Source organism: Triturus cristatus, chromosome 8 (assembly GCF_964204655.1).
Source record: "Triturus cristatus chromosome 8, aTriCri1.1, whole genome shotgun sequence".
NCBI lineage: Eukaryota > Metazoa > Chordata > Amphibia > Caudata > Salamandridae > Triturus > Triturus cristatus.
In genome coordinates this window covers 92,352,169-92,377,682 of record NC_140591.1, presented here as the reverse complement: position 1 = coordinate 92,377,682, position 25,514 = coordinate 92,352,169, and the positions used below count along the sequence as shown (strand labels likewise).

The 25,514-nt window shown below is 53.7% G+C and overlaps 10 non-coding genes and 2 pseudogenes across 10 annotated transcripts; all 12 read left to right on the top strand.

Annotated features, from left to right (window-relative positions):
- Window positions 1-1,205: 1,205 nt before the first annotated feature.
- On the top strand, window positions 1,206-1,324 carry LOC146801461 (5S ribosomal RNA). The gene has a single exon (XR_014968167.1). It is a non-coding gene; the product is annotated as a 5S ribosomal RNA (ribosomal RNA).
- Window positions 1,325-2,280: 956 nt separating this feature from the next.
- On the top strand, window positions 2,281-2,389 carry LOC146801460 (5S ribosomal RNA; annotated as a pseudogene).
- Window positions 2,390-5,265: 2,876 nt separating this feature from the next.
- Window positions 5,266-5,384, top strand: LOC146801459 (5S ribosomal RNA). Its single transcript, XR_014968166.1, has one exon. It is a non-coding gene; the product is annotated as a 5S ribosomal RNA (ribosomal RNA).
- A 956-nt stretch (window positions 5,385-6,340) lies between these two features.
- On the top strand, window positions 6,341-6,459 carry LOC146801458 (5S ribosomal RNA). The gene has a single exon (XR_014968165.1). It is a non-coding gene; the product is annotated as a 5S ribosomal RNA (ribosomal RNA).
- A 2,866-nt stretch (window positions 6,460-9,325) lies between these two features.
- LOC146801457 (5S ribosomal RNA) lies at window positions 9,326-9,444 on the top strand. The gene has a single exon (XR_014968164.1). It is a non-coding gene; the product is annotated as a 5S ribosomal RNA (ribosomal RNA).
- Window positions 9,445-10,400: 956 nt separating this feature from the next.
- On the top strand, window positions 10,401-10,509 carry LOC146801456 (5S ribosomal RNA; annotated as a pseudogene).
- A 2,876-nt stretch (window positions 10,510-13,385) lies between these two features.
- LOC146801455 (5S ribosomal RNA) lies at window positions 13,386-13,504 on the top strand. Its single transcript, XR_014968163.1, has one exon. It is a non-coding gene; the product is annotated as a 5S ribosomal RNA (ribosomal RNA).
- A 956-nt stretch (window positions 13,505-14,460) lies between these two features.
- Window positions 14,461-14,579, top strand: LOC146801454 (5S ribosomal RNA). Its single transcript, XR_014968162.1, has one exon. It is a non-coding gene; the product is annotated as a 5S ribosomal RNA (ribosomal RNA).
- Window positions 14,580-17,450: 2,871 nt separating this feature from the next.
- On the top strand, window positions 17,451-17,569 carry LOC146801453 (5S ribosomal RNA). The gene has a single exon (XR_014968160.1). It is a non-coding gene; the product is annotated as a 5S ribosomal RNA (ribosomal RNA).
- Window positions 17,570-18,525: 956 nt separating this feature from the next.
- LOC146801452 (5S ribosomal RNA) lies at window positions 18,526-18,644 on the top strand. The gene has a single exon (XR_014968159.1). It is a non-coding gene; the product is annotated as a 5S ribosomal RNA (ribosomal RNA).
- Window positions 18,645-21,516: 2,872 nt separating this feature from the next.
- Window positions 21,517-21,635, top strand: LOC146801451 (5S ribosomal RNA). The gene has a single exon (XR_014968158.1). It is a non-coding gene; the product is annotated as a 5S ribosomal RNA (ribosomal RNA).
- Window positions 21,636-22,591: 956 nt separating this feature from the next.
- LOC146801450 (5S ribosomal RNA) lies at window positions 22,592-22,710 on the top strand. The gene has a single exon (XR_014968157.1). It is a non-coding gene; the product is annotated as a 5S ribosomal RNA (ribosomal RNA).
- The last annotated feature ends 2,804 nt before the right edge of the window (window positions 22,711-25,514 follow it).

Genomic DNA, 25,514 nt, shown 5'->3' with positions numbered 1-25,514 from the left:
TACATGTGGGATAACAAATTAGAGCGGGTAGTTACATGTACAAGAAGGCGCGCAGTCTCAGCTCTTGGGGGGGATGCCCAGGAGTCCAGAAAAATGTGTCATCCGTGGAGGCCGTGGATAATGCCGAGTTGGAGGGTGGAACAAGCCTATGAGGTGATTGTAAAGTATTCATTAGATGAGCTATTTTCCCATTAAAGAAAGTTTTGGTCTCCTTCTTAAAGTGTGCCAGTGACGGAAGTCTTCTGATGGAGGGTGGGAGAGAGTTCCAGATTCTTGGAGCGGCCCCAGAGAAGGCTCGATTGTAGGTTTTTTTCTTCCCGAAGCGTGCTTTTTGGCATATCGGGAGTTTCTGGCCTGTCCGGATATCACGAGTTTTTGTGCAAGAAATGTAGGTGAATTCGCGTACAGAGCTTTGTGAGTTATGCAAGCCGCTTTAAATTGTATTCTGGCCTTCAGGGGAAGCCAGTTCAGAGCTTTGAGGCAGGGGGAGAAATGTGGTCAAATGTTGTTTCAACCCGTTGCGAGTCTGGCGGCGGTGTTGAGGCAGGCTTTCAATGGGGCCAGACAGTTCTTGGGTAGCCCTGCAAGAGTAGAGCATCCATATTCAAGTTTAGAAATGACTAGGGCCTGGGTTGCCATTTCAAGGCCGGACACATCGAGGAAGGGTTTTAGGTTTCTTGGGTAGCTCAGGTGGAATCTAGCCGTTCTGGCCAGCGCGTTTATATGGCCATGCATATGCAAGCTGCCGTCAAGGGTTATTCCCAGGGATTTCGCCGACTCAATAATGGTAGGAGGGCAGTTTAGTGCAGTGATGGTCTTGATCCATTCCTGGAAGTCTGGATTTGGTTTGGGTGGGGAGATCAGAGGGAATTCCGTTTTGTTTGCGTGGAGTTTAAGCTGGTTGCTGGTGAGCCAGTGGACTGCCAGCTTCAGTGCCTCGTTTAGGGAGAAAATGTCCTCAGGGAAAGAGATTTTTATGTAGACCTGTGAACGGTGGGCGTACATAAGGTAGGAGATGTTGGCGGCAGAAGTGTGAAATAAGCAAGTGCACGGCTGGTGAAAGCCAGGGCTGTGCTTGGCTATCTGTAGCAAGCTTGCCAAGGGAGGGCAGTTGTTGAAGGGAAGTGTGCAAGTGTGCGCAGCGCAGAAGGTTCCAGAGTGGCGGGTGGTGTCAGCACAAGAGGCCTGAACAGGCAGCCTCCCATGCCTACGGCCATACCACCCTGAATGCGCCCGATCTCGTCCGATCTCGGAAGCTAAGCAGGGTCGGGCCTGGTTAGTACTTGGATGGGAGACCGCCTGGGAATACCAGGTGCTGTAGGCATTTTGCCACTCGCTGCTGCGCGTCCCCTGCACAATCACACCTAATCTTCCTGGCTCATAGCATTTTCTAACAAATATACATATATTCTGCTCTCCTCCTCTCCCTCCTCCTCTTTGTTTTTTTTTTTTATTTATTTATAAAGAAACCGGCAACGAGTTTACAATATGCGTGGCCCTTAACTTTAAACTCGAAAACTGAAAGAAAATGAAGAAAAACTTTGCCCTAAGACAGGACAGAGGACCCCTAGCTAAGGCTGGGGAGCTGCTGCAAGCTGCCGCTGCTGATGGGCTGCGCCGGCCCCGGTTCCGGGGGCCCCCCTCCCTCGGCTGGGCTGTCCGAGGCAGCCCGGGAGCAGGGGCCCGCTGAGGCGGAGAGCCAGGCCCGTGACATTAAGGGCCATGGACCCAGGCAGTACTCGGACCCTCGCCTCACTCTCTTTTCTATACGGACAGAGGGGGCGGGGCACGGACATTATTTGCATATGAGGGGCCAGTTCTTGGTGTTTTTTCTTTTTTTACAAAAAGACAGGAGACTTGCGGCAGCCAGAGATTGAGGGTAAAGAAGTTGCCTCCCCAGAGTTCGGGTGAGCATCAGCTGCTGAGCGGGAGTCCCTGCAGCCCCCGGCACATAGAGAAGTGTCCCGAGCAGAGTGCCTTGGAGGCCAGGGCGAAGCAAGTGCCTGGAGGCCAGTGCGAAGCAAGGCTAGGCGGCGCTTGTTAAAAAGGTCCGGCTGCTGGTCTGCTGCTAATGCCGGCCCCTAAAGAAGGGTGGTCGCAGCCAGCCTGTGCGAAAGTGTAAAGTAAGCAAGTGCAAGAGAGGGCTGTGCTTGGCAGTGTGCAGGAAGTTTGATATGGAGGGCAGGTGTTAAAGGGAAATGTGCAAAGGTACTCGAGGGACGCCTGGTGATGACAAGCGGGCTGCCGCAGCACAAGAGGCCTGAACAGGCACGCTCTCGTGCCTACGGCCATACCACCCTGAATGCGCCCGATCTCGGAAGCTAAGCAGGGTCGGGCCTGGTTAGTACTTGGATGGGAGACCGCCTGGGAATACCAGGTGCTGTAGGCATTTTGCCTCTCTGACCAATGGCACTTCCGTTTTTTTGGGGGCGGGATCTATTCTACTCTTTTATTTTTTGTTTCTTAAAAAAAAAAAAAAACGCCATCAGGTTCGCAACACTCAGGGCCCATAACTTTCCGCTCGGATATTGAACATTCGGCTGCGCTTTACACTGGGTCCAGAAAGAAAAAAAGCTGTGCCATAAGACAGAACACGGGACCGACTCCAACACCCCCCCCCCCCCTCCCCCACCCCCACCCCAACCCCGCAAGATGTGGTTTTCTTCTCTCGGCGGCGCAGAGCTGCTGCACGGGCCAGCATCGGTTCCAGGTCCCCATCTATTGGCTTTCCCCAGCAGCCCGAAAGCAGGGGGGGTGAGCCGGAGAGCCAGGCAGCGAGGGCCGCCGAGTACAACCGAGAGGGGTGCGGGGCGCACACACACGCACACACATACGCACTCACTTACACCCATGCATTCACAAGCAGACACTCGCACACACCCCGTACACAACACTCACTCACAAATACACATACATTCATACATGCGCACACGAACAAACGAACCAAACGGCGTCAAGAAAAAAGCAACACTTACCTGCTGCAGGCCTCCGGGAGCTGCCAAGAGGGTTGCCACTGCTACCTTGGTCAGCCAATGAGGGGAGGCAGCAGTCGCTCACTCGTTACAGAGCAGGATGGGGACAGAGTCGGTGACAGACACTCGGCCGTTGGCGCTTCGGGGTTTAAAAATGAAGCGTCCAGCTACGAGGCTTTCACTGAAGCTCTCCCTCAACAGGAGGGGAGGGCCTCAAGGACCTTTTGCTGAGCCGAGGAGGTCAGGCCCACCAGAGCTGTGACATCCTCAGCCCAGCAAACCTCAGCTTAGGCAGCCGGGAGCCTGCGCATTTAGCGCATCTCCAACTCCTGGCCTGAACATAAAGAGTGTCTGTCAAGCTGACCTTTCTTCAGCCTGACATACACTCCTTATGTCCAAAAGGGCGGGGGCGTGGCCTCACCGCCTTTAAGGACGGGCGGCTGCTGAAGTCAGGCCGTTGGCAACGAGGACCACGCAACCATAGAGCACTCAGACCCTCATCTCAGTCTCTCTTCTCTATACACACGGTGGCAGGCCCTGGACATGGACGTGATTTGCATACGAGGGCTCGGTCTCTGATAAAAAAAAAGAAAAGAAAACTTGCAGCCAGAGCTCCCTGGGAAAAAAAATTGCCATGCCAATGCTTCTGCGGGTGAGCATGAGTTGAAGAGTTGTAGTCCGGCAGCCCCTGCCACATGGCGGAGCGGCCCGATAGAGTGCCTTAGAGCCCAGTGCAAAGCAAGGCCAGGCTCTTGGTGAAAACACCAGGCTGCTGGTTTGCTAGCTCCCCAGCTGGCACCTATAGGGAGGTCGGAGCCTGCGTGTCATTTATTTATTTATTTATAGTTTTATAGAGCGCGAACCAGACCCGTGAGGGTATCAGAGCGCTTTACAGGATTGAGGGGGAGGAAAACAACGCATAAGGATGGGAGGGATCAGATTGGGAGAGATAGGGATACAATATACAGGAGGAGCACGCAGTCTAAGGTCCAAGCTACATGTGGGAGAAAATTGAAGCATGCAGATAAAAAAACCATACAAGAAGGTTTCCATATCCACGAGGTGCACCCCGTCTGAGGTCGAAGCTACATGTGGGATAACAAATTAGAGCGGGTAGTTACATGTACAAGAAGGCGCGCAGTCTCAGCTCTTGGGGGGGATGCCCAGGAGTCCAGAAAAATGTGTCATCCGTGGAGGCCGTGGATAATGCCGAGGTGGAGGGTGGAACAAGTCTATGAGGTGATTGTAAAGTATTCCTTAGATGAGCTATTTTCCTGTTAAAGAAAGTTTTGGTCTCCTTCTTAAAGTGTGCCAGTGACGGAAGTCTTCTGATGGAGGGTGGGAGAGAGTGCCAGATTCTTGGAGCGGCCCCAGAGAAGGCTCGATTGCAGGTTTTTTTCTTCCCGAAGCGTGCTTTTTGGCAGATCGGGAGTTTCTGGCCTGTCCGGATATCACGAGTTTTTGTGCAAGATATGTAGGTGAATTCGCGTACAGAGCTTTGTGAGTTATGCAAGCCACTTCAAATTGTATTCTGGCCTTCTGGGGAAGCCAGTTCAGAGCTTTGAGGTGGGGAGAGATGTGGTCAAATTGTTTTCAACCCGTTACGAGTCTGGCGGCGGTGTTGAGGCAGGCTTTCAACGGGGCCAGAGAGTTCTTGGGTAGCCCTGCAAGAGTAGAGCATCCATATTCAAGTCTGGAAATGACTAGGGCCTGGGTTGCCATTTTAAGGCCGGACACATCGAGGAAGGGTTTTAGGTTTCTTAGGTAGCTCGGGTGGAATCTAGCCGTTTTGGCCATCGCGTTTATACGGCCATGCATATGCAAGCTGCCGTCAAGGGTTATTCCCAGGGATTTCGCCGACTCAATAATGGTAGGAGGGCAGTTGAGTGCAGTGATGGTCTTGATCCATTCCTGGATGTCTGGGTTTGGTTTGGGTGGGGGGGGGGGGTCAGAAGGAATTCCGTTTTGTTTGCGTTGAGTTTAAGCTGGTTGCTGGTGAGCCAGTGGACTGGCCGCTTCAGTGCCTCGTTTAGGGAGAAAATGTCCTCGGGGAAAGAGATTTTTATGTAGACCTGTGTACGGTGGGCGTACATAAGGTAGGAGATGTTGGCGGCAGAAGTGTGAAATAAGCAAGCGCACGGCTGGTGAAAGCCAGGGCTGTGCTTGGCTATCTGTAGCAAGCTTGCCAAGGGAGGGCAGTTGTTGAAGGGAAGTGTGCAAGTGTGCGCAGCGCAGAAGGTTCCAGAGTGGCGGGTGGTGTGAGCACAAGAGGCCTGAACAGGCAGCCTCCCATGCCTACGGCCATACCACCCTGAATGCGCCCGATCTCGTCCGATCTCGGAAGCTAAGCAGGGTCGGGCCTGGTTAGTACTTGGATGGGAGACCGCCTGGGAATACCAGGTGCTGTAGGCATTTTGCCACTCGCTGCTGCGCGTCCCCTGCACAATCACACCTAATCTTCCTGGCTCATAGCATTTTCTAACAAATATACATATATTCTGCTCTCCTCCTCTCCCTCCTCCTCTTTGTTTTTTTTTTTTATTTATTTATAAAGAAACCGGCAACGAGTTTACAATATGCGTGGCCCTTAACTTTAAACTCGAAAACTGAAAGAAAATGAAGAAAAACTTTGCCCTAAGACAGGACAGAGGACCCCTAGCTAAGGCTGGGGAGCTGCTGCAAGCTGCCGCTGCTGATGGGCTGCGCCGGCCCCGGTTCCGGGGGCCCCCCTCCCTCGGCTGGGCTGTCCGAGGCAGCCCGGGAGCAGGGGCCCGCTGAGGCGGAGAGCCAGGCCCGTGACATTAAGGGCCATGGACCCAGGCAGTACTCGGACCCTCGCCTCACTCTCTTTTCTATACGGACAGAGGGGGCGGGGCACGGACATTATTTGCATATGAGGGGCCAGTTCTTGGTGTTTTTTCTTTTTTTACAAAAAGACAGGAGACTTGCGGCAGCCAGAGATTGAGGGTAAAGAAGTTGCCTCCCCAGAGTTCGGGTGAGCATCAGCTGCTGAGCGGGAGTCCCTGCAGCCCCCGGCACATAGAGAAGTGTCCCGAGCAGAGTGCCTTGGAGGCCAGGGCGAAGCAAGTGCCTGGAGGCCAGTGCGAAGCAAGGCTAGGCGGCGCTTGTTAAAAAGGTCCGGCTGCTGGTCTGCTGCTAATGCCGGCCCCTAAAGAAGGGTGGTCGCAGCCAGCCTGTGCGAAAGTGTAAAGTAAGCAAGTGCAAGAGAGGGCTGTGCTTGGCAGTGTGCAGGAAGTTTGATATGGAGGGCAGGTGTTAAAGGGAAATGTGCAAAGGTACTCGAGGGACGCCTGGTGATGACACGCGGGCTGCCGCAGCACAAGAGGCCTGAACAGGCACGCTCTCGTGCCTACGGCCATACCACCCTGAATGCGCCCGATCTCGTCCGATCTCGGAAGCTAAGCAGGGTCGGGCCTGGTTAGTACTTGGATGGGAGACCGCCTGGGAATACCAGGTGCTGTAGGCATTTTGCCTCTCTGACCAATGGCACTTCCGTTTTTTTGGGGGCGGGATCTATTCTACTCTTTTATTTTTTGTTTCTTAAAAAAAAAAAAAAACGCCATCAGGTTCGCAACACTCAGGGCCCATAACTTTCCGCTCGGATATTGAACATTCGGCTGCGCTTTACACTGGGTCCAGAAAGAAAAAAAGCTGTGCCATAAGACAGAACACGGGACCGACTCCAACACCCCCTCCCCCCCCCCCCCCCACCCCCACCCCAACCCCGCAAGATGTGGTTTTCTTCTCTCGGCGGCGCAGAGCTGCTGCACGGGCCAGCATCGGTTCCAGGTCCCCATCTATTGGCTTTCCCCAGCAGCCCGAAAGCAGGGGGGGTGAGCCGGAGAGCCAGGCAGCGAGGGCCGCCGAGTACAACCGAGAGGGGTGCGGGGCGCACACACACGCACACACATACGCACTCACTTACACCCATGCATTCACAAGCAGACACTCGCACACACCCCGTACACAACACTCACTCACAAATACACATACATTCATACATGCGCACACGAACAAACGAACCAAACGGCGTCAAGAAAAAAGCAACACTTACCTGCTGCAGGCCTCCGGGAGCTGCCAAGAGGGTTGCCACTGCTACCTTGGTCAGCCAATGAGGGGAGGCAGCAGTCGCTCACTCGTTACAGAGCAGGATGGGGACAGAGTCGGTGACAGACACTCGGCCGTTGGCGCTTCGGGGTTTAAAAATGAAGCGTCCAGCTACGAGGCTTTCACTGAAGCTCTCCCTCAACAGGAGGGGAGGGCCTCAAGGACCTTTTGCTGAGCCGAGGAGGTCAGGCCCACCAGAGCTGTGACATCCTCAGCCCAGCAAACCTCAGCTTAGGCAGCCGGGAGCCTGCGCATTTCCAACTCCTGGCCTGAACATAAAGAGTGTCTGTCAAGCTGACCTTTCTTCAGCCTGACATACACTCCTTATGTCCAAAAGGGCGGGGGCGTGGCCTCACCGCCTTTAAGGACGGGCGGCTGCTGAAGTCAGGCCGTTGGCAACGAGGACCACGCAACCATAGAGCACTCAGACCCTCATCTCAGTCTCTCTTCTCTATACACACGGTGGCAGGCCCTGGACATGGACGTGATTTGCATACGAGGGCTCGGTCTCTGATAAAAAAAAGAAAAGAAAACTTGCAGCCAGAGCTCCCTGGGAAAAAAAATTGCCATGCCAATGCTTCTGCGGGTGAGCATGAGTTGAAGAGTTGTAGTCCGGCAGCCCCTGCCACATGGCGGAGCGGCCCGATAGAGTGCCTTAGAGCCCAGTGCAAAGCAAGGCCAGGCTCTTGGTGAAAACACCAGGCTGCTGGTTTGCTAGCTCCCCAGCTGGCACCTATAGGGAGGTCGGAGCCTGCGTGTCATTTATTTATTTATTTATAGTTTTATAGAGCGCGAACCAGACCCGTGAGGGTATCAGAGCGCTTTACAGGATTGAGGGGGAGGAAAACAACGCATAAGGATGGGAGGGATCAGATTGGGAGAGATAGGGATACAATATACAGGAGGAGCACGCAGTCTGAGGTCCAAGCTACATGTGGGAGAAAATTGAAGCATGCAGATAAAAAAACCATACAAGAAGGTTTCCATATCCACGAGGTGCACCCCGTCTGAGGTCGAAGCTACATGTGGGATAACAAATTAGAGCGGGTAGTTACATGTACAAGAAGGCGCGCAGTCTCAGCTCTTGGGGGGGATGCCCAGGAGTCCAGAAAAATGTGTCATCCGTGGAGGCCGTGGATAATGCCGAGTTGGAGGGTGGAACAAGCCTATGAGGTGATTGTAAAGTATTCATTAGATGAGCTATTTTCCCATTAAAGAAAGTTTTGGTCTCCTTCTTAAAGTGTGCCAGTGACGGAAGTCTTCTGATGGAGGGTGGGAGAGAGTTCCAGATTCTTGGAGCGGCCCCAGAGAAGGCTCGATTGTAGGTTTTTTTCTTCCCGAAGCGTGCTTTTTGGCATATCGGGAGTTTCTGGCCTGTCCGGATATCACGAGTTTTTGTGCAAGAAATGTAGGTGAATTCGCGTACAGAGCTTTGTGAGTTATGCAAGCCGCTTTAAATTGTATTCTGGCCTTCAGGGGAAGCCAGTTCAGAGCTTTGAGGCAGGGGGAGAAATGTGGTCAAATGTTGTTTCAACCCGTTGCGAGTCTGGCGGCGGTGTTGAGGCAGGCTTTCAATGGGGCCAGACAGTTCTTGGGTAGCCCTGCAAGAGTAGAGCATCCATATTCAAGTTTAGAAATGACTAGGGCCTGGGTTGCCATTTCAAGGCCGGACACATCGAGGAAGGGTTTTAGGTTTCTTGGGTAGCTCAGGTGGAATCTAGCCGTTCTGGCCAGCGCGTTTATATGGCCATGCATATGCAAGCTGCCGTCAAGGGTTATTCCCAGGGATTTCGCCGACTCAATAATGGTAGGAGGGCAGTTTAGTGCAGTGATGGTCTTGATCCATTCCTGGAAGTCTGGATTTGGTTTGGGTGGGGAGATCAGAGGGAATTCCGTTTTGTTTGCGTGGAGTTTAAGCTGGTTGCTGGTGAGCCAGTGGACTGCCAGCTTCAGTGCCTCGTTTAGGGAGAAAATGTCCTCAGGGAAAGAGATTTTTATGTAGACCTGTGAACGGTGGGCGTACATAAGGTAGGAGATGTTGGCGGCAGAAGTGTGAAATAAGCAAGTGCACGGCTGGTGAAAGCCAGGGCTGTGCTTGGCTATCTGTAGCAAGCTTGCCAAGGGAGGGCAGTTGTTGAAGGGAAGTGTGCAAGTGTGCGCAGCGCAGAAGGTTCCAGAGTGGCGGGTGGTGTCAGCACAAGAGGCCTGAACAGGCAGCCTCCCATGCCTACGGCCATACCACCCTGAATGCGCCCGATCTCGTCCGATCTCGGAAGCTAAGCAGGGTCGGGCCTGGTTAGTACTTGGATGGGAGACCGCCTGGGAATACCAGGTGCTGTAGGCATTTTGCCACTCGCTGCTGCGCGTCCCCTGCACAATCACACCTAATCTTCCTGGCTCATAGCATTTTCTAACAAATATACATATATTCTGCTCTCCTCCTCTCCCTCCTCCTCTTTGTTTTTTTTTTTTATTTATTTATAAAGAAACCGGCAACGAGTTTACAATATGCGTGGCCCTTAACTTTAAACTCGAAAACTGAAAGAAAATGAAGAAAAACTTTGCCCTAAGACAGGACAGAGGACCCCTAGCTAAGGCTGGGGAGCTGCTGCAAGCTGCCGCTGCTGATGGGCTGCGCCGGCCCCGGTTCCGGGGGCCCCCCTCCCTCGGCTGGGCTGTCCGAGGCAGCCCGGGAGCAGGGGCCCGCTGAGGCGGAGAGCCAGGCCCGTGACATTAAGGGCCATGGACCCAGGCAGTACTCGGACCCTCGCCTCACTCTCTTTTCTATACGGACAGAGGGGGCGGGGCACGGACATTATTTGCATATGAGGGGCCAGTTCTTGGTGTTTTTTCTTTTTTTACAAAAAGACAGGAGACTTGCGGCAGCCAGAGATTGAGGGTAAAGAAGTTGCCTCCCCAGAGTTCGGGTGAGCATCAGCTGCTGAGCGGGAGTCCCTGCAGCCCCCGGCACATAGAGAAGTGTCCCGAGCAGAGTGCCTTGGAGGCCAGGGCGAAGCAAGTGCCTGGAGGCCAGTGCGAAGCAAGGCTAGGCGGCGCTTGTTAAAAAGGTCCGGCTGCTGGTCTGCTGCTAATGCCGGCCCCTAAAGAAGGGTGGTCGCAGCCAGCCTGTGCGAAAGTGTAAAGTAAGCAAGTGCAAGAGAGGGCTGTGCTTGGCAGTGTGCAGGAAGTTTGATATGGAGGGCAGGTGTTAAAGGGAAATGTGCAAAGGTACTCGAGGGACGCCTGGTGATGACAAGCGGGCTGCCGCAGCACAAGAGGCCTGAACAGGCACGCTCTCGTGCCTACGGCCATACCACCCTGAATGCGCCCGATCTCGGAAGCTAAGCAGGGTCGGGCCTGGTTAGTACTTGGATGGGAGACCGCCTGGGAATACCAGGTGCTGTAGGCATTTTGCCTCTCTGACCAATGGCACTTCCGTTTTTTTGGGGGCGGGATCTATTCTACTCTTTTATTTTTTGTTTCTTAAAAAAAAAAAAAAACGCCATCAGGTTCGCAACACTCAGGGCCCATAACTTTCCGCTCGGATATTGAACATTCGGCTGCGCTTTACACTGGGTCCAGAAAGAAAAAAAGCTGTGCCATAAGACAGAACACGGGACCGACTCCAACACCCCCCCCCCCCCTCCCCCACCCCCACCCCAACCCCGCAAGATGTGGTTTTCTTCTCTCGGCGGCGCAGAGCTGCTGCACGGGCCAGCATCGGTTCCAGGTCCCCATCTATTGGCTTTCCCCAGCAGCCCGAAAGCAGGGGGGGTGAGCCGGAGAGCCAGGCAGCGAGGGCCGCCGAGTACAACCGAGAGGGGTGCGGGGCGCACACACACGCACACACATACGCACTCACTTACACCCATGCATTCACAAGCAGACACTCGCACACACCCCGTACACAACACTCACTCACAAATACACATACATTCATACATGCGCACACGAACAAACGAACCAAACGGCGTCAAGAAAAAAGCAACACTTACCTGCTGCAGGCCTCCGGGAGCTGCCAAGAGGGTTGCCACTGCTACCTTGGTCAGCCAATGAGGGGAGGCAGCAGTCGCTCACTCGTTACAGAGCAGGATGGGGACAGAGTCGGTGACAGACACTCGGCCGTTGGCGCTTCGGGGTTTAAAAATGAAGCGTCCAGCTACGAGGCTTTCACTGAAGCTCTCCCTCAACAGGAGGGGAGGGCCTCAAGGACCTTTTGCTGAGCCGAGGAGGTCAGGCCCACCAGAGCTGTGACATCCTCAGCCCAGCAAACCTCAGCTTAGGCAGCCGGGAGCCTGCGCATTTAGCGCATCTCCAACTCCTGGCCTGAACATAAAGAGTGTCTGTCAAGCTGACCTTTCTTCAGCCTGACATACACTCCTTATGTCCAAAAGGGCGGGGGCGTGGCCTCACCGCCTTTAAGGACGGGCGGCTGCTGAAGTCAGGCCGTTGGCAACGAGGACCACGCAACCATAGAGCACTCAGACCCTCATCTCAGTCTCTCTTCTCTATACACACGGTGGCAGGCCCTGGACATGGACGTGATTTGCATACGAGGGCTCGGTCTCTGATAAAAAAAAAGAAAAGAAAACTTGCAGCCAGAGCTCCCTGGGAAAAAAAATTGCCATGCCAATGCTTCTGCGGGTGAGCATGAGTTGAAGAGTTGTAGTCCGGCAGCCCCTGCCACATGGCGGAGCGGCCCGATAGAGTGCCTTAGAGCCCAGTGCAAAGCAAGGCCAGGCTCTTGGTGAAAACACCAGGCTGCTGGTTTGCTAGCTCCCCAGCTGGCACCTATAGGGAGGTCGGAGCCTGCGTGTCATTTATTTATTTATTTATAGTTTTATAGAGCGCGAACCAGACCCGTGAGGGTATCAGAGCGCTTTACAGGATTGAGGGGGAGGAAAACAACGCATAAGGATGGGAGGGATCAGATTGGGAGAGATAGGGATACAATATACAGGAGGAGCACGCAGTCTAAGGTCCAAGCTACATGTGGGAGAAAATTGAAGCATGCAGATAAAAAAACCATACAAGAAGGTTTCCATATCCACGAGGTGCACCCCGTCTGAGGTCGAAGCTACATGTGGGATAACAAATTAGAGCGGGTAGTTACATGTACAAGAAGGCGCGCAGTCTCAGCTCTTGGGGGGGATGCCCAGGAGTCCAGAAAAATGTGTCATCCGTGGAGGCCGTGGATAATGCCGAGGTGGAGGGTGGAACAAGTCTATGAGGTGATTGTAAAGTATTCCTTAGATGAGCTATTTTCCTGTTAAAGAAAGTTTTGGTCTCCTTCTTAAAGTGTGCCAGTGACGGAAGTCTTCTGATGGAGGGTGGGAGAGAGTGCCAGATTCTTGGAGCGGCCCCAGAGAAGGCTCGATTGCAGGTTTTTTTCTTCCCGAAGCGTGCTTTTTGGCAGATCGGGAGTTTCTGGCCTGTCCGGATATCACGAGTTTTTGTGCAAGATATGTAGGTGAATTCGCGTACAGAGCTTTGTGAGTTATGCAAGCCACTTCAAATTGTATTCTGGCCTTCTGGGGAAGCCAGTTCAGAGCTTTGAGGTGGGGAGAGATGTGGTCAAATTGTTTTCAACCCGTTACGAGTCTGGCGGCGGTGTTGAGGCAGGCTTTCAACGGGGCCAGAGAGTTCTTGGGTAGCCCTGCAAGAGTAGAGCATCCATATTCAAGTCTGGAAATGACTAGGGCCTGGGTTGCCATTTTAAGGCCGGACACATCGAGGAAGGGTTTTAGGTTTCTTAGGTAGCTCGGGTGGAATCTAGCCGTTTTGGCCATCGCGTTTATACGGCCATGCATATGCAAGCTGCCGTCAAGGGTTATTCCCAGGGATTTCGCCGACTCAATAATGGTAGGAGGGCAGTTGAGTGCAGTGATGGTCTTGATCCATTCCTGGATGTCTGGGTTTGGTTTGGGTGGGGGGGGGGGGTCAGAAGGAATTCCGTTTTGTTTGCGTTGAGTTTAAGCTGGTTGCTGGTGAGCCAGTGGACTGGCCGCTTCAGTGCCTCGTTTAGGGAGAAAATGTCCTCGGGGAAAGAGATTTTTATGTAGACCTGTGTACGGTGGGCGTACATAAGGTAGGAGATGTTGGCGGCAGAAGTGTGAAATAAGCAAGCGCACGGCTGGTGAAAGCCAGGGCTGTGCTTGGCTATCTGTAGCAAGCTTGCCAAGGGAGGGCAGTTGTTGAAGGGAAGTGTGCAAGTGTGCGCAGCGCAGAAGGTTCCAGAGTGGCGGGTGGTGTGAGCACAAGAGGCCTGAACAGGCAGCCTCCCATGCCTACGGCCATACCACCCTGAATGCGCCCGATCTCGTCCGATCTCGGAAGCTAAGCAGGGTCGGGCCTGGTTAGTACTTGGATGGGAGACCGCCTGGGAATACCAGGTGCTGTAGGCATTTTGCCACTCGCTGCTGCGCGTCCCCTGCACAATCACACCTAATCTTCCTGGCTCATAGCATTTTCTAACAAATATACATATATTCTGCTCTCCTCCTCTCCCTCCTCCTCTTTGTTTTTTTTTTTTATTTATTTATAAAGAAACCGGCAACGAGTTTACAATATGCGTGGCCCTTAACTTTAAACTCGAAAACTGAAAGAAAATGAAGAAAAACTTTGCCCTAAGACAGGACAGAGGACCCCTAGCTAAGGCTGGGGAGCTGCTGCAAGCTGCCGCTGCTGATGGGCTGCGCCGGCCCCGGTTCCGGGGGCCCCCCTCCCTCGGCTGGGCTGTCCGAGGCAGCCCGGGAGCAGGGGCCCGCTGAGGCGGAGAGCCAGGCCCGTGACATTAAGGGCCATGGACCCAGGCAGTACTCGGACCCTCGCCTCACTCTCTTTTCTATACGGACAGAGGGGGCGGGGCACGGACATTATTTGCATATGAGGGGCCAGTTCTTGGTGTTTTTTCTTTTTTTACAAAAAGACAGGAGACTTGCGGCAGCCAGAGATTGAGGGTAAAGAAGTTGCCTCCCCAGAGTTCGGGTGAGCATCAGCTGCTGAGCGGGAGTCCCTGCAGCCCCCGGCACATAGAGAAGTGTCCCGAGCAGAGTGCCTTGGAGGCCAGGGCGAAGCAAGTGCCTGGAGGCCAGTGCGAAGCAAGGCTAGGCGGCGCTTGTTAAAAAGGTCCGGCTGCTGGTCTGCTGCTAATGCCGGCCCCTAAAGAAGGGTGGTCGCAGCCAGCCTGTGCGAAAGTGTAAAGTAAGCAAGTGCAAGAGAGGGCTGTGCTTGGCAGTGTGCAGGAAGTTTGATATGGAGGGCAGGTGTTAAAGGGAAATGTGCAAAGGTACTCGAGGGACGCCTGGTGATGACACGCGGGCTGCCGCAGCACAAGAGGCCTGAACAGGCACGCTCTCGTGCCTACGGCCATACCACCCTGAATGCGCCCGATCTCGTCCGATCTCGGAAGCTAAGCAGGGTCGGGCCTGGTTAGTACTTGGATGGGAGACCGCCTGGGAATACCAGGTGCTGTAGGCATTTTGCCTCTCTGACCAATGGCACTTCCGTTTTTTGGGGGGCGGGATCTATTCTACTCTTTTATTTTTTGTTTCTTAAAAAAAAAAAAAAACGCCATCAGGTTCGCAACACTCAGGGCCCATAACTTTCCGCTCGGATATTGAACATTCGGCTGCGCTTTACACTGGGTCCAGAAAGAAAAAAAGCTGTGCCATAAGACAGAACACGGGACCGACTCCAACACCCCCCCCCCCCCCCCACCCCCACCCCAACCCCGCAAGATGTGGTTTTCTTCTCTCGGCGGCGCAGAGCTGCTGCACGGGCCAGCATCGGTTCCAGGTCCCCATCTATTGGCTTTCCCCAGCAGCCCGAAAGCAGGGGGGGTGAGCCGGAGAGCCAGGCAGCGAGGGCCGCCGAGTACAACCGAGAGGGGTGCGGGGCGCACACACACGCACACACATACGCACTCACTTACACCCATGCATTCACAAGCAGACACTCGCACACACCCCGTACACAACACTCACTCACAAATACACATACATTCATACATGCGCACACGAACAAACGAACCAAACGGCGTCAAGAAAAAAGCAACACTTACCTGCTGCAGGCCTCCGGGAGCTGCCAAGAGGGTTGCCACTGCTACCTTGGTCAGCCAATGAGGGGAGGCAGCAGTCGCTCACTCGTTACAGAGCAGGATGGGGACAGAGTCGGTGACAGACACTCGGCCGTTGGCGCTTCGGGGTTTAAAAATGAAGCGTCCAGCTACGAGGCTTTCACTGAAGCTCTCCCTCAACAGGAGGGGAGGGCCTCAAGGACCTTTTGCTGAGCCGAGGAGGTCAGGCCCACCAGAGCTGTGACATCCTCAGCCCAGCAAACCTCAGCTTAGGCAGCCGGGAGCCTGCGCATTTAGCGCATCTCCAACTCCTGGCCTGAACATAAAGAGTGTCTGTCAAGCTGACCTTTCTTCAGCCTGACATACACTCCTTATGTCCAAAAGGGCGGGGGCGTGGCCTCACCGCCTTTAAGGACGGGCGGCTGCTGAAGTCAGGCCGTTGGCAACGAGGACCACGCAACCATAGAGCACTCAGACCCTCATCTCAGTCTCTCTTCTCTATACACACGGTGGCAGGCCCTGGACATGGACGTGATTTGCATACGAGGGCTCGGTCTCTGATAAAAAAAAGAAAAGAAAACTTGCAGCCAGAGCTCCCTGGGAAAAAAAATTGCCATGCCAATGCTTCTGCGGGTGAGCATGAGTTGAAGAGTTGTAGTCCGGCAGCCCCTGCCACATGGCGGAGCGGCCCGATAGAGTGCCTTAGAGCCCAGTGCAAAGCAAGGCCAGGCTCTTGGTGAAAACACCAGGCTGCTGGTTTGCTAGCTCCCCAGCTGGCACCTATAGGGAGGTCGGAGCCTGCGTGTCATTTATTTATTTATTTATAGTTTTATAGAGCGCGAACCAGACCCGTGAGGGTATCAGAGCGCTTTACAGGATTGAGGGGGAGGAAAACAACGCATAAGGATGGGAGGGATCAGATTGGGAGAGATAGGGATACAATATACAGGAGGAGCACGCAGTCTGAGGTCCAAGCTACATGTGGGAGAAAATTGAAGCATGCAGATAAAAAAACCATACAAGAAGGTTTCCATATCCACGAGGTGCACCCCGTCTGAGGTCGAAGCTACATGTGGGATAACAAATTAGAGCGGGTAGTTACATGTACAAGAAGGCGCGCAGTCTCAGCTCTTGGGGGGGATGCCCAGGAGTCCAGAAAAATGTGTCATCCGTGGAGGCCGTGGATAATGCCGAGTTGGAGGGTGGAACAAGCCTATGAGGTGATTGTAAAGTATTCATTAGATGAGCTATTTTCCTGTTAAAGAAAGTTTTGGTCTCCTTCTTAAAGTGTGCCAGTGACGGAAGTCTTCTGATGGAGGGTGGGAGAGAGTGCCAGATTCTTGGAGCGGCCCCAGAGAAGGCTCGATTGCAGGTTTTTTTCTTCCCGAAGCGTGCTTTTTGGCAGATCGGGAGTTTCTGGCCTGTCCGGATATCACGAGTTTTTGTGCAAGATATGTAGGTGAATTCGCGTACAGAGCTTTGTGAGTTATGCAAGCCACTTCAAATTGTATTCTGGCCTTCTGGGGAAGCCAGTTCAGAGCTTTGAGGTGGGGAGAGATGTGGTCAAATTGTTTTCAACCCGTTACGAGTCTGGCGGCGGTGTTGAGGCAGGCTTTCAACGGGGCCAGAGAGTTCTTGGGTAGCCCTGCAAGAGTAGAGCATCCATATTCAAGTCTGGAAATGACTAGGGCCTGGGTTGCCATTTTAAGGCCGGACACATCGAGGAAGGGTTTTAGGTTTCTTAGGTAGCTCGGGTGGAATCTAGCCGTTTTGGCCATCGCGTTTATACGGCCATGCATATGCAAGCTGCCGTCAAGGGTTATTCCCAGGGATTTCGCCGACTCAATAATGGTAGGAGGGCAGTTGAGTGCAGTGATGGTCTTGATCCATTCCTGGATGTCTGGGTTTGGTTTGGGTGGGGGGGGGGGTCAGAAGGAATTCCGTTTTGTTTGCGTTGAGTTTAAGCTGGTTGCTGGTGAGCCAGTGGACTGGCCGCTTCAGTGCCTCGTTTAGGGAGAAAATGTCCTCGGGGAAAGAGATTTTTATGTAGACCTGTGTACGGTGGGCGTACATAAGGTAGGAGATGTTGGCGGCAGAAGTGTGAAATAAGCAAGCGCACGGCTGGTGAAAGCCAGGGCTGTGCTTGGCTATCTGTAGCAAGCTTGCCAAGGGAGGGCAGTTGTTGAAGGGAAGTGTGCAAGTGTGCGCAGCGCAGAAGGTTCCAGAGTGGCGGGTGGTGTCAGCACAAGAGGCCTGAACAGGCAGCCTCCCATGCCTACGGCCATACCACCCTGAATGCGCCCGATCTCGTCCGATCTCGGAAGCTAAGCAGGGTCGGGCCTGGTTAGTACTTGGATGGGAGACCGCCTGGGAATACCAGGTGCTGTAGGCATTTTGCCACTCGCTGCTGCGCGTCCCCTGCACAATCACACCTAATCTTCCTGGCTCATAGCATTTTCTAACAAATATACATATATTCTGCTCTCCTCCTCTCCCTCCTCCTCTTTGTTTTTTTTTTTTATTTATTTATAAAGAAACCGGCAACGAGTTTACAATATGCGTGGCCCTTAACTTTAAACTCGAAAACTGAAAGAAAATGAAGAAAAACTTTGCCCTAAGACAGGACAGAGGACCCCTAGCTAAGGCTGGGGAGCTGCTGCAAGCTGCCGCTGCTGATGGGCTGCGCCGGCCCCGGTTCCGGGGGCCCCCCTCCCTCGGCTGGGCTGTCCGAGGCAGCCCGGGAGCAGGGGCCCGCTGAGGCGGAGAGCCAGGCCCGTGACATTAAGGGCCATGGACCCAGGCAGTACTCGGACCCTCGCCTCACTCTCTTTTCTATACGGACAGAGGGGGCGGGGCACGGACATTATTTGCATATGAGGGGCCAGTTCTTGGTGTTTTTTCTTTTTTTACAAAAAGACAGGAGACTTGCGGCAGCCAGAGATTGAGGGTAAAGAAGTTGCCTCCCCAGAGTTCGGGTGAGCATCAGCTGCTGAGCGGGAGTCCCTGCAGCCCCCGGCACATAGAGAAGTGTCCCGAGCAGAGTGCCTTGGAGGCCAGGGCGAAGCAAGTGCCTGGAGGCCAGTGCGAAGCAAGGCTAGGCGGCGCTTGTTAAAAAGGTCCGGCTGCTGGTCTGCTGCTAATGCCGGCCCCTAAAGAAGGGTGGTCGCAGCCAGCCTGTGCGAAAGTGTAAAGTAAGCAAGTGCAAGAGAGGGCTGTGCTTGGCAGTGTGCAGGAAGTTTGATATGGAGGGCAGGTGTTAAAGGGAAATGTGCAAAGGTACTCGAGGGACGCCTGGTGATGACACGCGGGCTGCCGCAGCACAAGAGGCCTGAACAGGCACGCTCTCGTGCCTACGGCCATACCACCCTGAATGCGCCCGATCTCGTCCGATCTCGGAAGCTAAGCAGGGTCGGGCCTGGTTAGTACTTGGATGGGAGACCGCCTGGGAATACCAGGTGCTGTAGGCATTTTGCCTCTCTGACCAATGGCACTTCCGTTTTTTGGGGGGCGGGATCTATTCTACTCTTTTATTTTTTGTTTCTTAAAAAAAAAAAAAAACGCCATCAGGTTCGCAACACTCAGGGCCCATAACTTTCCGCTCGGATATTGAACATTCGGCTGCGCTTTACACTGGGTCCAGAAAGAAAAAAAGCTGTGCCATAAGACAGAACACGGGACCGACTCCAACACCCCCCCCCCCCCCCCCCACCCCCACCCCAACCCCGCAAGATGTGGTTTTCTTCTCTCGGCGGCGCAGAGCTGCTGCACGGGCCAGCATCGGTTCCAGGTCCCCATCTATTGGCTTTCCCCAGCAGCCCGAAAGCAGGGGGGGTGAGCCGGAGAGCCAGGCAGCGAGGGCCGCCGAGTACAACCGAGAGGGGTGCGGGGCGCACACACACGCACACACATACGCACTCACTTACACCCATGCATTCACAAGCAGACACTCGCACACACCCCGTACACAACACTCACTCACAAATACACATACATTCATACATGCGCACACGAACAAACGAACCAAACGGCGTCAAGAAAAAAGCAACACTTACCTGCTGCAGGCCTCCGGGAGCTGCCAAGAGGGTTGCCACTGCTACCTTGGTCAGCCAATGAGGGGAGGCAGCAGTCGCTCACTCGTTACAGAGCAGGATGGGGACAGAGTCGGTGACAGACACTCGGCCGTTGGCGCTTCGGGGTTTAAAAATGAAGCGTCCAGCTACGAGGCTTTCACTGAAGCTCTCCCTCAACAGGAGGGGAGGGCCTCAAGGACCTTTTGCTGAGCCGAGGAGGTCAGGCCCACCAGAGCTGTGACATCCTCAGCCCAGCAAACCTCAGCTTAGGCAGCCGGGAGCCTGCGCATTTAGCGCATCTCCAACTCCTGGCCTGAACATAAAGAGTGTCTGTCAAGCTGACCTTTCTTCAGCCTGACATACACTCCTTATGTCCAAAAGGGCGGGGGCGTGGCCTCACCGCCTTTAAGGACGGGCGGCTGCTGAAGTCAGGCCGTTGGCAACGAGGACCACGCAACCATAGAGCACTCAGACCCTCATCTCAGTCTCTCTTCTCTATACACACGGTGGCAGGCCCTGGACATGGACGTGATTTGCATACGAGGGCTCGGTCTCTGATAAAAAAAAGAAAAGAAAACTTGCAGCCAGAGCTCCCTGGGAAAAAAAATTGCCATGCCAATGCTTCTGCGGGTGAGCATGAGTTGAAGAGTTGTAGTCCGGCAGCCCCTGCCACATGGCGGAGCGGCCCGATAGAGTGCCTTAGAGCCCAGTGCAAAGCAAGGCCAGGCTCTTGGTGAAAACACCAGGCTGCTGGTTTGCTAGCTCCCCAGCTGGCACCTATAGGGAGGTCGGAGCCTGCGTGTCATTTATTTATTTATTTATAGTTTTATAGAGCGCGAACCAGACCCGTGAGGGTATCAGAGCGCTTTACAGGATTGAGGGGGAGGAAAACAACGCATAAGGATGGGAGGGATCAGATTGGGAGAGATAGGGATACAATATACAGGAGGAGCACGCAGTCTGAGGTCCAAGCTACATGTGGGAGAAAATTGAAGCATGCAGATAAAAAAACCATACAAGAAGGTTTCCATATCCACGAGGTGCACCCCGTCTGAGGTCGAAGCTACATGTGGGATAACAAATTAGAGCGGGTAGTTACATGTACAAGAAGGCGCGCAGTCTCAGCTCTTGGGGGGGATGCCCAGGAGTCCAGAAAAATGTGTCATCCGTGGAGGCCGTGGATAATGCCGAGTTGGAGGGTGGAACAAGCCTATGAGGTGATTGTAAAGTATTCATTAGATGAGCTATTTTCCCATTAAAGAAAGTTTTGGTCTCCTTCTTAAAGTGTGCCAGTGACGGAAGTCTTCTGATGGAGGGTGGGAGAGAGTTCCAGATTCTTGGAGCGGCCCCAGAGAAGGCTCGATTGTAGGTTTTTTTCTTCCCGAAGCGTGCTTTTTGGCATATCGGGAGTTTCTGGCCTGTCCGGATATCACGAGTTTTTGTGCAAGAAATGTAGGTGAATTCGCGTACAGAGCTTTGTGAGTTATGCAAGCCGCTTTAAATTGTATTCTGGCCTTCAGGGGAAGCCAGTTCAGAGCTTTGAGGCAGGGGGAGAAATGTGGTCAAATGTTGTTTCAACCCGTTGCGAGTCTGGCGGCGGTGTTGAGGCAGGCTTTCAATGGGGCCAGACAGTTCTTGGGTAGCCCTGCAAGAGTAGAGCATCCATATTCAAGTTTAGAAATGACTAGGGCCTGGGTTGCCATTTCAAGGCCGGACACATCGAGGAAGGGTTTTAGGTTTCTTGGGTAGCTCAGGTGGAATCTAGCCGTTCTGGCCAGCGCGTTTATATGGCCATGCATATGCAAGCTGCCGTCAAGGGTTATTCCCAGGGATTTCGCCGACTCAATAATGGTAGGAGGGCAGTTTAGTGCAGTGATGGTCTTGATCCATTCCTGGAAGTCTGGATTTGGTTTGGGTGGGGAGATCAGAGGGAATTCCGTTTTGTTTGCGTGGAGTTTAAGCTGGTTGCTGGTGAGCCAGTGGACTGCCAGCTTCAGTGCCTCGTTTAGGGAGAAAATGTCCTCAGGGAAAGAGATTTTTATGTAGACCTGTGAACGGTGGGCGTACATAAGGTAGGAGATGTTGGCGGCAGAAGTGTGAAATAAGCAAGTGCACGGCTGGTGAAAGCCAGGGCTGTGCTTGGCTATCTGTAGCAAGCTTGCCAAGGGAGGGCAGTTGTTGAAGGGAAGTGTGCAAGTGTGCGCAGCGCAGAAGGTTCCAGAGTGGCGGGTGGTGTCAGCACAAGAGGCCTGAACAGGCAGCCTCCCATGCCTACGGCCATACCACCCTGAATGCGCCCGATCTCGTCCGATCTCGGAAGCTAAGCAGGGTCGGGCCTGGTTAGTACTTGGATGGGAGACCGCCTGGGAATACCAGGTGCTGTAGGCATTTTGCCACTCGCTGCTGCGCGTCCCCTGCACAATCACACCTAATCTTCCTGGCTCATAGCATTTTCTAACAAATATACATATATTCTGCTCTCCTCCTCTCCCTCCTCCTCTTTGTTTTTTTTTTTTATTTATTTATAAAGAAACCGGCAACGAGTTTACAATATGCGTGGCCCTTAACTTTAAACTCGAAAACTGAAAGAAAATGAAGAAAAACTTTGCCCTAAGACAGGACAGAGGACCCCTAGCTAAGGCTGGGGAGCTGCTGCAAGCTGCCGCTGCTGATGGGCTGCGCCGGCCCCGGTTCCGGGGGCCCCCCTCCCTCGGCTGGGCTGTCCGAGGCAGCCCGGGAGCAGGGGCCCGCTGAGGCGGAGAGCCAGGCCCGTGACATTAAGGGCCATGGACCCAGGCAGTACTCGGACCCTCGCCTCACTCTCTTTTCTATACGGACAGAGGGGGCGGGGCACGGACATTATTTGCATATGAGGGGCCAGTTCTTGGTGTTTTTTCTTTTTTTACAAAAAGACAGGAGACTTGCGGCAGCCAGAGATTGAGGGTAAAGAAGTTGCCTCCCCAGAGTTCGGGTGAGCATCAGCTGCTGAGCGGGAGTCCCTGCAGCCCCCGGCACATAGAGAAGTGTCCCGAGCAGAGTGCCTTGGAGGCCAGGGCGAAGCAAGTGCCTGGAGGCCAGTGCGAAGCAAGGCTAGGCGGCGCTTGTTAAAAAGGTCCGGCTGCTGGTCTGCTGCTAATGCCGGCCCCTAAAGAAGGGTGGTCGCAGCCAGCCTGTGCGAAAGTGTAAAGTAAGCAAGTGCAAGAGAGGGCTGTGCTTGGCAGTGTGCAGGAAGTTTGATATGGAGGGCAGGTGTTAAAGGGAAATGTGCAAAGGTACTCGAGGGACGCCTGGTGATGACACGCGGGCTGCCGCAGCACAAGAGGCCTGAACAGGCACGCTCTCGTGCCTACGGCCATACCACCCTGAATGCGCCCGATCTCGTCCGATCTCGGAAGCTAAGCAGGGTCGGGCCTGGTTAGTACTTGGATGGGAGACCGCCTGGGAATACCAGGTGCTGTAGGCATTTTGCCTCTCTGACCAATGGCACTTCCGTTTTTTTGGGGGCGGGATCTATTCTACTCTTTTATTTTTTGTTTCTTAAAAAAAAAAAAAAACGCCATCAGGTTCGCAACACTCAGGGCCCATAACTTTCCGCTCGGATATTGAACATTCGGCTGCGCTTTACACTGGGTCCAGAAAGAAAAAAAGCTGTGCCATAAGACAGAACACGGGACCGACTCCAACACCCCCTCCCCCCCCCCCCCCCCACCCCCACCCCAACCCCGCAAGATGTGGTTTTCTTCTCTCGGCGGCGCAGAGCTGCTGCACGGGCCAGCATCGGTTCCAGGTCCCCATCTATTGGCTTTCCCCAGCAGCCCGAAAGCAGGGGGGGTGAGCCGGAGAGCCAGGCAGCGAGGGCCGCCGAGTACAACCGAGAGGGGTGCGGGGCGCACACACACGCACACACATACGCACTCACTTACACCCATGCATTCACAAGCAGACACTCGCACACACCCCGTACACAACACTCACTCACAAATACACATACATTCATACATGCGCACACGAACAAACGAACCAAACGGCGTCAAGAAAAAAGCAACACTTACCTGCTGCAGGCCTCCGGGAGCTGCCAAGAGGGTTGCCACTGCTACCTTGGTCAGCCAATGAGGGGAGGCAGCAGTCGCTCACTCGTTACAGAGCAGGATGGGGACAGAGTCGGTGACAGACACTCGGCCGTTGGCGCTTCGGGGTTTAAAAATGAAGCGTCCAGCTACGAGGCTTTCACTGAAGCTCTCCCTCAACAGGAGGGGAGGGCCTCAAGGACCTTTTGCTGAGCCGAGGAGGTCAGGCCCACCAGAGCTGTGACATCCTCAGCCCAGCAAACCTCAGCTTAGGCAGCCGGGAGCCTGCGCATTTAGCGCATCTCCAACTCCTGGCCTGAACATAAAGAGTGTCTGTCAAGCTGACCTTTCTTCAGCCTGACATACACTCCTTATGTCCAAAAGGGCGGGGGCGTGGCCTCACCGCCTTTAAGGACGGGCGGCTGCTGAAGTCAGGCCGTTGGCAACGAGGACCACGCAACCATAGAGCACTCAGACCCTCATCTCAGTCTCTCTTCTCTATACACACGGTGGCAGGCCCTGGACATGGACGTGATTTGCATACGAGGGCTCGGTCTCTGATAAAAAAAAGAAAAGAAAACTTGCAGCCAGAGCTCCCTGGGAAAAAAAATTGCCATGCCAATGCTTCTGCGGGTGAGCATGAGTTGAAGAGTTGTAGTCCGGCAGCCCCTGCCACATGGCGGAGCGGCCCGATAGAGTGCCTTAGAGCCCAGTGCAAAGCAAGGCCAGGCTCTTGGTGAAAACACCAGGCTGCTGGTTTGCTAGCTCCCCAGCTGGCACCTATAGGGAGGTCGGAGCCTGCGTGTCATTTATTTATTTATTTATAGTTTTATAGAGCGCGAACCAGACCCGTGAGGGTATCAGAGCGCTTTACAGGATTGAGGGGGAGGAAAACAACGCATAAGGATGGGAGGGATCAGATTGGGAGAGATAGGGATACAATATACAGGAGGAGCACGCAGTCTGAGGTCCAAGCTACATGTGGGAGAAAATTGAAGCATGCAGATAAAAAAACCATACAAGAAGGTTTCCATATCCACGAGGTGCACCCCGTCTGAGGTCGAAGCTACATGTGGGATAACAAATTAGAGCGGGTAGTTACATGTACAAGAAGGCGCGCAGTCTCAGCTCTTGGGGGGGATGCCCAGGAGTCCAGAAAAATGTGTCATCCGTGGAGGCCGTGGATAATGCCGAGTTGGAGGGTGGAACAAGCCTATGAGGTGATTGTAAAGTATTCATTAGATGAGCTATTTTCCCATTAAAGAAAGTTTTGGTCTCCTTCTTAAAGTGTGCCAGTGACGGAAGTCTTCTGATGGAGGGTGGGAGAGAGTTCCAGATTCTTGGAGCGGCCCCAGAGAAGGCTCGATTGTAGGTTTTTTTCTTCCCGAAGCGTGCTTTTTGGCATATCGGGAGTTTCTGGCCTGTCCGGATATCACGAGTTTTTGTGCAAGAAATGTAGGTGAATTCGCGTACAGAGCTTTGTGAGTTATGCAAGCCGCTTTAAATTGTATTCTGGCCTTCAGGGGAAGCCAGTTCAGAGCTTTGAGGCAGGGGGAGAAATGTGGTCAAATGTTGTTTCAACCCGTTGCGAGTCTGGCGGCGGTGTTGAGGCAGGCTTTCAATGGGGCCAGACAGTTCTTGGGTAGCCCTGCAAGAGTAGAGCATCCATATTCAAGTTTAGAAATGACTAGGGCCTGGGTTGCCATTTCAAGGCCGGACACATCGAGGAAGGGTTTTAGGTTTCTTGGGTAGCTCAGGTGGAATCTAGCCGTTCTGGCCAGCGCGTTTATATGGCCATGCATATGCAAGCTGCCGTCAAGGGTTATTCCCAGGGATTTCGCCGACTCAATAATGGTAGGAGGGCAGTTTAGTGCAGTGATGGTCTTGATCCATTCCTGGAAGTCTGGATTTGGTTTGGGTGGGGAGATCAGAGGGAATTCCGTTTTGTTTGCGTGGAGTTTAAGCTGGTTGCTGGTGAGCCAGTGGACTGCCAGCTTCAGTGCCTCGTTTAGGGAGAAAATGTCCTCAGGGAAAGAGATTTTTATGTAGACCTGTGAACGGTGGGCGTACATAAGGTAGGAGATGTTGGCGGCAGAAGTGTGAAATAAGCAAGTGCACGGCTGGTGAAAGCCAGGGCTGTGCTTGGCTATCTGTAGCAAGCTTGCCAAGGGAGGGCAGTTGTTGAAGGGAAGTGTGCAAG